Below are 9,969 nucleotides of genomic sequence, written 5' to 3'. Positions count from 1 at the left end.
CCAGCAGAAGACACTTCAGATGGTGAAGCATTACGGGGGTTCTTGTTGCTTTGTGGAAACTGAATTCCTAATTTCGTTGACCAGTGATCCAGCAGGATACTGCAGGGTGACTGTATAAACACAAGGAATGCTTTTTTAATTTTGTATCATTATTATTTGCACGCCTTCCTTTTCTATTCCTACTTTTTTACTCCCCATGACCCATTTGTACTACAGACGGACGAACACCTTAGACGTGTGCTAGTTCAGCTCTGAATTCATCTCTTTCCCTTCTTTTAGAAGTCTTAACTATTGGTCTGACTTTCAGAAGCATCTTATTCAGAAATATTGAAGACAGAGTAAAGAACAAGGTAGATGTTGAGGGTACCCCAAATTATAATTGGTAGCACTTAGTTTGCTTGCTGTTCATCTGTCCATCACATGGTTACACTGTGAATTGGCCACATTTTTAAAATGAAACTTTGGTGGCCGATATGGGGGGAGAGACCCTCTGGTTTCTGCAATTTTTATCCACCCAGCTGATGAAAGTTAATAAGTAGGCATAAAGAAAACATACAACTAACACAGTTTTTCAAAATATACCTCATATTGGAGGCCGTGGTTTTGACTCTTCAGATCTTGGGGTGGAACTAACAGAGTCTGTCCCTGGGCCTCCTGGCTGCCATGCTATGCAATTTTTTTAGTCTGCTTTTGATGCTCTGAGGGATTTATCGTTCTTGTCGTGAAGGAAAAAAAGGGAAATGTTCAAACTGTTTGGAAATCCCACTCTGTGCTGATTTAAAACTTGCCCACAGCAGCAAGGCACAGTAACGTAGCTATAAAGCTGTCTCCCAGATCACAGAGCCCCTGCTAGTCTATAACCAGTGCTGACTAAATTGGTCTCCTCCCTTTAATATGTTTTTTTTCCCCTGTTTGCATCTTCCACGCCCATCAATAGCACTCCTGTGGGTGTGAATCTCCAAACAAATTTGTGGCTTTTGTTATGTGACTGACCCTGGCCTCCTGGGATCAAGTAGACCCAAACTCAGGGCTGGAAAATTATACTTAACCTTGAGTGACTCCCATGAGGTTTAAGCACATGCTGATATCAGTGCACTTCAACCTGCAATCAGCATATGGTTCTCAAGATTCTGGAGTTCAAATTTGAAGACAGATCGGTTGCACGTGAGATCCAGTTCCACAGACAAGGTCAGCATCTGTGTTGGGAAATTTGAGTGGTCTTCAGATGGAAAGATTTTGGAAGAACTAGTGCAGAGGTAGGAAAATGCTGTCTTGCATCAAGTGTCTTTATCCAGAAGGCATATTTTTTGTAAGAAGATTTGAGAACTGTTTTTAAAATGTAGCTTAAAAATAAGTGCCTGCCTGTTCACCTCCAGGCTCTCTCCAGCACACTTCTGCACAATGGATCAGATTTTTTCTTTAACTTTACATGTTTTCGCAAGTTAGGGACAGAGTTTCATGATAGGTGCAGTGCATCAGTGAGATGTATCATCAGTCACATGTGGCATCTGCTAGGCGTGGTATTCTTGCTAAGAAAATGAACAAAACCTTTTTTTTTAGTGGCCTTAGTTTTGTTACTGGAGGATCTGGGGGCTCTGTTTGGTTTCCCTGTAATGGCAGGAGCCAGAGTGTGCTGAAAAGCCACTTTCTTACTGATAAGGCATCTCTACAGTGGTGTATTTCAAAGAAATTTGTTGGTTCTACACATCTGCAACTAGGAGGTGTATGGGTTTGGGGTTTTTTTCAGATCTTGTTGAATTAAGTTGTCGAGACCTAAAAATGTTGGCAAAGCTCTTGGTTTAATTTGATGCTGCTGTTAGCTCTTCATTCACATTTCATGTGTCACTGATGTTTTTACCTTTAAAGAAATTATGCAGATTGGCTTCTCCTTTCATTCCAAATGACCCAAACCATACACACCTCCACCACCCTTCCAGCAGCTTTGCTTTCAGGTTATGTTTGACCCTGAAGAATGTAATTTATCTGTGTATCCTTCTAAGCATAAATAATCTACAGTTATGGGTGCTTTGGTCTGACTGCCTTACTGATCTTGTGATACTGAAAATGGCAAACCAGCTTGAAGTGCACGTCACTGAAATCAGACTGCCTCTTCTAGTGCCTGGGAAGACAAACATCCTTACTCCTGTAATGTGTTACATGACTGTTAAATTGCTTTTTTTTAATACCATTGTATGGCATGCTGATTTTAGCCTTAGAGCAGTGTATCCCAAACTTTTCCTCTTATCAGGTGGGTCATCTTTGATCCTGTTTTTCACGTAGGATTCAGACAGCAGCTGCTTCAAAGGGAGTTATGGAAGTAGCAGGTGTCGTTTCATATCAGTCCTACAGGATGTGTTGGACAGATTTGATAGCAACAAACTCCTTTATTCTTTAACATCTATGAAGAAGGAGGAAATCTGCCACCTTATGACCATTGGCTTGGCACAGATCAGCAGCAAGTCGTTCTGCAGACTGTGAGCTGAAGTGTTCTTCCTTGGAAATAAGAGAAGAACCTCAAAAGTACTCTTCCCAGTACAGCTCCACACTACACCTTATGGCAGGAATGTCAATTTTCTGCATACAGCTCAAGACATCGTTTTCCAGAAGTGAAGACAAGCCATGAGGAACAGAAATGTGCCACCAGGAGGGATCTCGTCTGTGTTTTGAAGGCAGTGTTGTGGACTAGCAGTGTTAGTCACCTCTGGACTTCATCTGAATGCTTTTTCTTTTAGCCCAGAGAAGCTGTGTTAGCCAGGAGTGTTTAGAAGACTACCCCCTGCTCAGAATGGGACTGTGCAGTCTGCCACGTGCCAATCTACCTCTGTCATGTCTCGTTCAATACCTAGGCCCTTAATTACCCCTGCCTGAACACGCAGACCTTCGAGCAGCCTGACTTGGACCATCCAGCCCCTGAGGCTGCCAGCAGTGTCGTGTTGATCTGGGGCTGAGCCAGCTCACTCTCTGTAAGCTTGGTGGGTGTCTGTCACCTTTAGGTTGTGCTCAGTCTGCCATTCATAAGTCTGGCTGCTTCAGAAACAGATACAAGTAGGAGCACTTCAATTCAGACAGGCAAAGTGAAACCTTTTGTGCAATTAAGTTACATTTAAAGCTAAGATGCAAACAGTATAACTTGTTTTACATGATTTTGGTAGAGATGCAATGGGAAATACTGTTTTCTAATTAGTTTAATTATCTTTTAATCCAATATTACACTGTCTTGTTTAGTTAAAGGGAGGTTTTGTGATTTGAACTGCAGTTTATTCTTTTGGCTGTAGTGCATTTGCTTCCAGCACCTGGTTTTGAAGAGCTGAATGAGTTTTTCAGCCAACTCCCCCATGTGAAACTCTTAGGAGCAGAAAATCCTCCCAGTATCAGCAGTGTTTCTCAACTTCACTACCACCTTTATTCTGCACTCAAGAATTTCTGTAAGACCTTTTTTCTTAAAAAAAAACCAAACAACTGTTTCTCTATGTGGATGGCATTTTTGGCATTTGATAGCAGGTGGTGAAACAGTTCAATACAACACTTCTTGGGGCAGATGAGCTCTAGGAAAGCAGCACTGCTGGTTACTTCAGTAGCCTTTAGAATCCAGCAGCACACCTTAATTTTGGCAGAACGTGTGCCCCCTAATTTAAAATAACATATTTGGCTAAAAGTTTGCTTTAAAGAAACCCCATCTGCCCTTTATAAGTAAGCAGTGGGCGCTTTAATTGCAAAATAAAATAATGTTGATCTGTGAGACTTTAGTATAAAGAGGGATAAACAATGGAGTCTTTATTACCTGTGAGGAGCAAAAGCTTGGAGATTAAGAAATGGGAAGAGAATAAGCACAGATTAAGCACAGAATCCCATAGTATTACATCAACCACCCTCGTGGTAACTGCATTTCAGATAGTTGTGTAAGAAGCTTGAATGTTTTGCTGTTTCTCCATTCAACTGTCTGTGCTGACTGTGCACTCACATCCCTGTAGAGGTGATGGAGACTCTGCTGCCTTCGGTTCATTGCAGATTATTCAGCTGGGTTTTTATGAGGCTGGACAGTGACATGGATTGGCTCGTGCCTGACTGAACACATTAGCCATCTGCAGTGTCCTCTGCCAGCTTCGTGTGAGTCCATAACAGAACTGCAGAGCATACACTGTGTAACTGGGAAGGGTGCCTTTGAGTTTTTCTTCAGTTTCTTGCTCATGGCCACCTACAGCTGCCAAGTGCCTGATCTCTTTGTCACAGGTCTTCTCTGAGAGCTGAGGCCTTTTTCTTCTGGGGTCCAGAAGACAGGGTCCTTGGTAGGTGGGAGGTCAGTTTGGGTTTTGTTGGAAGTTCTACTGCAGGAGGCACAGCGCTGGTTTTAGTCGCTTTCCAGAAATGTTTTTACCCAGCACGTGGCTGCCTCTGCTTGGTTCAGGCTTGAGCCCGACTACTGCACCTCCCTGATCCTGCCGTGTCTTTTCAGATGTTGAAAGCTGGTCGAGGGATTTACCCCCACAGCTGGAGTTCCTTTTAGTGTGCAGTTCAGTGACAGGCAGTGAGAGGGCGCAGATGTCAAGCAAGCACTTTATGCAGAGCCCCATCACTGGAGCTCCCAGCCGGATGCTCCAGGCAGAACTGGGGACGTGGGGATTCAGATGTACAATTTTGGGAGCAGGATTGATGCCCGAACCTCACTTTACTTCAGAACTCCCCGTTTTTATTTGTTGAAAGTGTTTAGATATGATTAAGCACATAGTTGTAGATATAAGAAGAACCAAGTTCAGAATCCAGCTAAGCCAAGACCCTAAACCAGTGCCTGCAAAATGCTGGGTTTTTTTTCTCATTTCACACAAGTTGAATCTGCCTGATGTTTAGAGAAGATTGTTGAGATTTTAAAAACGCAAAGATAAAGGTCTTTAGATTATTTGTCCACAGGAATAGCTGTAAGCACAGTCTCAGATGCATCCTTCTTTCCCCAAAGCTCTGGAACAAGCCTGTTTCTCCAAAGCCAATGTTGAATAGAAATGGGCTTTCACATGTGCTCATAATAAATCGGGTACCAAAATGTTTTCTAAATTAAAGCCTTGGTCAGTCCCTGCAGAAGAATTTTGGTTCTGTATACTGTTGCTCCCAGGATGTGGGAAGAGAAAGTTTCAAGCAGCAGAAGCAGAAGTTGCTCCTTAGACTGCACAGGAACTGTTTTTTCTCTTGATCTTCCAAATGGATGTTGGCTTTTGAACTTGGCTTAACGCACTGGGTGATGTTAACTGTCTTAGCAAACAACATCTGTCCACTTGTAGTGGGCATGAAATACCCCCATGTTATGTCACTAAACTCACATTGACACTATCAGTTCTAATGTGGGGGTTTTCCCTGAAAACTCAGTATATTGTTGCAGATAAGTGAGGACACTGTGACAGATGAATAGCAGCTGAGTTGTAAGAGAGCTGCACTGAGCAGCATTTATTGCCAGTTTTTATACACTGAACTGATTCTTCCTACCAAACCAGCTGGTAACTAACATTAGGCTTATATGTATCAGCATATCTTGTGTTACAAAGCACAGCAGCTTTGAAAGATTTCATGTATTTAATTTGTTATTCATGCTGCAGTCAAGCACTAATTTGTGTCTTTATAGTTCAAGTTATTAAAGAACTTTTGTTTTAAATACAACTTTTCCCAGGTGTCTTTTGGCTTGTGTGTTGCCTGGGGCTGGCAGGTTCACCCTGATGCTGTTCAGTAGATGGGTGGTTGTGTCCCCATAGAGCCCAAGCCTGGTGAGGAGCAGCTGAGGGAGCTGGGGGTGCTGAGCCTGGAGCAAAGGAGGCTCAGGGGAGACCTTCTGGCTCTCCACAGCTCCCTGACAGGAGGCTGGAGCCAGGTGGGGGTCGGGCTCTTCTCCCAAGGAACAAGGGACAGGACAAGAGGAAACAGCCTCAAGCTGCCCCAGGGGAGGTTCAGGTTGGATATTAGGAAAAATTTCTGCCCCAAAAGGGTTGTGAAGCCCTGGCCTAGGCTGCCCAGGGCAGTGGTGGAGTCCCCATCCCTGGGGAGGGGTTTCCAAGCCATGGAGATGTGGTGCTGAGGGACATGAGTCATTGGGGAACTGGCAGTGCTGGGGAACAGTTGGACTCAATGATCTTAAAGATCTCTTCCAAACAAAACAATTCTATGTTTCTGTGATCCTATCCTTTTCCTGTTTCTTTCAGGATAATCAATGTGGGGCAGAACCTCTCCAGGCAGAAATGAGGGACTAGCAGGGACTTACCCAGCAAGCCTCATCACACCCCAGCAGCCTAGGTCAGGAAGTGACTGTCAGGTATTTCCCATGCTACTGGCACCTCTTCCAGGTCCATACTCGGGGCCCATTTCCCCCTGCTCATGTCTCTGCATGCACAACCTTGACCTAAATATTTGGGGACCAAACCACAGAGCAGGAAACCTCATAGCCAGTGGTATAAAGGTCTGGGAGGACCAGTGCCATCTCACTTTGGTGGTGCTCACACACAGGACATCCCAACTCTGCAGATAGGCATTGCCTGAGCACTGGGCTGGAGGAAATCCAACTTTGCATCCTGAGCTTGTGGCTAGCCTAGAACTGAGTCATGCTTTGAAATTTCCCCAGGGATAAAAACACTGTGGTTCTGTCAAAGACCTCCTCCCAGCCAGAAAATTCAATTTTGAGCTTCACCATTCCCTTTCAAGACTGCCAGTTTCCTTGCAGCTTTATTAATTTCCTATTCCCTCTCCCCCTCACACTCCCCCCTTGTTTTTTTCTGTTTTCAGCCTGTTCAAGGACTAAAACTGAAGCTCTGTCTTTGCGTCTCTTTAATCCCAGTAGCTCTAACCAGAGACCTGGCTGTGCTCAGTGCTGTAGCCACGATGGAGAGAGCTGCTGCCAGTTTGGCAGAGGAGCTGGTGATCCAGCCTGCACCTTTCGTGGTATCCGCATGGAGTTGGTGGAGATAAACATAGAATTATAGAGTCACTTTGCTTGGAAGAGACCTTTAAGATCATCAAGTGCAACTGTGCACCCAGCACTGGCAGGTCAGCACTAAACCACATCCCTCAGCACCACATCTGCACAGCTTTTGAATCCCTCCAGGGACTGGGGACTCCACCACTGCCCTGGGCAGCCTGGCACAGGCCTGGACAATCCTTTTGGGGAATAAATTTTTCCCAATATCCAACCTCAATCTCCCCTGGTGCAACTGGAGGCTGTTTCCTCTTGTCTTGTCTGTTGTTACTTGGGAGAACAGACTGACAAATAATGGAGTCACTAATGGAGTTGTGATGGATCTGTCTCCTCTATGGGTCAGTGGATGACTCCTTTGTGCTGTGAATGTACATCAAGCAGCCCAAGTGATCTTGGCTTGGCTCTTGCCCAGAGGGCCCAAACACTCAACATGCTTCTGTTGAACATGTGTATATTATCTCCTGGCCTTATGGAAAACAAGACTGGAACTGGCTGGAGATGAGATGGGTGATTCCACACTGCCCTGGAGAACTTTGTGTCCTCAGAGGCCACCTTCAGGGCCATCTGCCTCCCCAGAAAACCCCTTCTCCAACAGCTAAGACAGGACAAATTTGGGTTGCCTGGAGGTGTAGGTCCAACACCAGCCTGGGGTTCAGCCATGCTCCTCTGATGGATCCCCATGGGGACAGGACAGACTGATAGCTCCACCATGGTTGTGCTGCCACAGGAGAGAGGATCAACAGAGGCAGGATTTGCATTTGGCCTTAGTCACTGGAAAGTCTGAGAAGGGATGATGTGGTGAGACCTGGACCTCGAGGAGTTTTCCCCTCTGCATGCTGAGCAGGAGCAGAGTTGGGATGATGTCCTCATCCACGTCAGGCATGTGAGGGACCCTGCGTTTGCCAACACAGAACTTGTGTGGAGCACCACGTGCGATGGGTAGAACATCCCAACCTTTCTGCACTGACTTGGTTTAGACCTATTTTGCCATCAAGGCTGTTAATTCAGCCTCTTGGCTCTGAAATTCCAGGTGAGCACCTCACCTTCCTCCCACACAACACCCAAGGGCCTCGGTGCAAGGCACTTCCCAGCTGCTACAGCAACCCAAGTAGCCACTGGAAAAGATCCATCCTCATTCATCTCCACCAAGACAGCCTCTGTGATTGGCATGCAGGAGGCACACGCTGACTTAATGAAATTAGCAGTAATTAATGGCACTGCTGGGCAAATGCTCTGCTGCTGTAAAGGGACGTCAAGCCCCTAATAGTTCCAACGTGGCCGAGCGGGGAGCTGCAGTGATTGATGTGGGTGCTGAACCTTAGCAGGGCTTTCTCCTCGCCGCTGAGCAGCGGAACAGAGTAAATTTGTTAAAATGTTGCAGTGCTGGAGAAGCCTGGGGACAAGTCCAACTTCTCAGGCAGGAGAAGTGATGAACAGGGCAGCCTAGTCCACTCTGGCAAACCTGTCCAGGAACTTCTGAGTCATTGCTTAACAGGGTTTTGGAGTCCTCCAAGGGGGCTGGATTTTTTTTTTTTTTCTTCTATTTGTTTGGCTTTTTCTTTAATCTTGTTTCTAACAGCGTGCTTTGGCTGGAAACACAACAAGATTCAGTGCCAGGAACAAGCTGAAAACCAGCAAAGAACCTGCAAGCAACGGTGTGGAAGAAGAGCTGTGACAGCAGGGATGTTTTTACACAGGTTAGCTGAAAAGCAAACAAACTCCAGCTCTGTTTTCCTGCTGCTGGCATTAATGGAGACACAAGGGTCTGAAGAACATGGTGGGCTTGGTTCTGCTGAAGATCTCTCAGCCACCTCCCCCTGAATCTGAGAGTTCACTCTCCATTTGCGTTGCAGCCGTTGTGTCCAGATACACCTCCCTGGAGCAGTTGTGGCTCTTAGGTAACACCCAGAACATCTGGTGCTCAGTGGATTTGTCCATACGCTCACATCATGTGGTGTTCATCTTCAGGATGGGCTAAAAGACCTTTTTCCAGTACCATGATTCCATCTCAGTAGACCCCTTCCTCTCCATTAAGCACAAAGTCATAAAATTATTTTGGTTGGAAGAGACCTTTAAGATCGAGTCCAACCATCCTCCAGCACTGCCAGGTCCCCACTGCCCCGTGTCCCTCAGCACCACATCTCCACAGCTTGGAAACGCCTCCAGGGATGGGGACTCCACCACTGCCCTGGGCAGCCTGGGCCAGAGCTCGACAAACTCTGTGGGGATGAAATTTTTCCTGGTGTCCAACCTAAACCTCCCCCGGCACAACTTGAGGCCATTTCCTCTTGTCCTATCACTTCTTCCTTGGGAGAAGAGACCAACCCCCACCAGGCTCCCACCTCCTTTTAGGGAGTTGTCCAGAGCCAGAAGGTCTCCCCTGAGCCTCCTTTGCTCTGGGCTCAGCACCCCCAGCTCCCTCAGCTGCTCCTCACCACACTTGGGCTCTAGACCCTTCCCCAGCAGCTTTGTTGCCCTTCTCTGGCCACAATCCAGCCCCTCAAGGTCCTTCTTGGAGTAAGAGGCCCAAAACAACCTGGGATTTGAAGTGAGACCTCCCCAGTGCCCAGTCCAGGGGCACGATCCCCACCCCAGGGGCCCGATCCCCCCCCTGCTCCTGCTGGCCACACTAGTGTTGATCCAAGCCAGGATGCTGGTGGCCGTCTTGGCCACCTGGGCACACACTGGCTCACCTTCAGCCAGGAAATCAGTGTTTAAACACTACTCAGGACTTGCCATTTTAAAGACAGAACCCCAAATCAACAAAAAAACACCCAGGCTGTTTTTGCCTTAAGTAGATTGAAGAGTGCTAGACAGAGTGCTGGAGACAATTCCCTCCAGCAAGGCTGGTGATGAGTATCTGGAGCAGAAACATCCTCAGGTGGGAAGGCTGGAGGTGGAGGAGAACCTTCCCTTGCAGCTTCTGATTTCAAATCAACCCCTGGTGTTTTCCTGCCTGAATCCATGGCCAGCTTGGCTCTCTCTGCCTAGAGAGCTGTATATTGATTTTATATATATATATA

This window comes from Merops nubicus, unplaced genomic scaffold (genome assembly GCF_000691845.1).
Source record: "Merops nubicus isolate BGI_N331 unplaced genomic scaffold, ASM69184v1 scaffold21458, whole genome shotgun sequence".
Classification (NCBI taxonomy): Eukaryota; Metazoa; Chordata; class Aves; order Coraciiformes; family Meropidae; genus Merops; species Merops nubicus.
The sequence above is the reverse complement of the archived record's forward strand: the minus strand, read 5'-3'. Positions refer to the sequence as shown.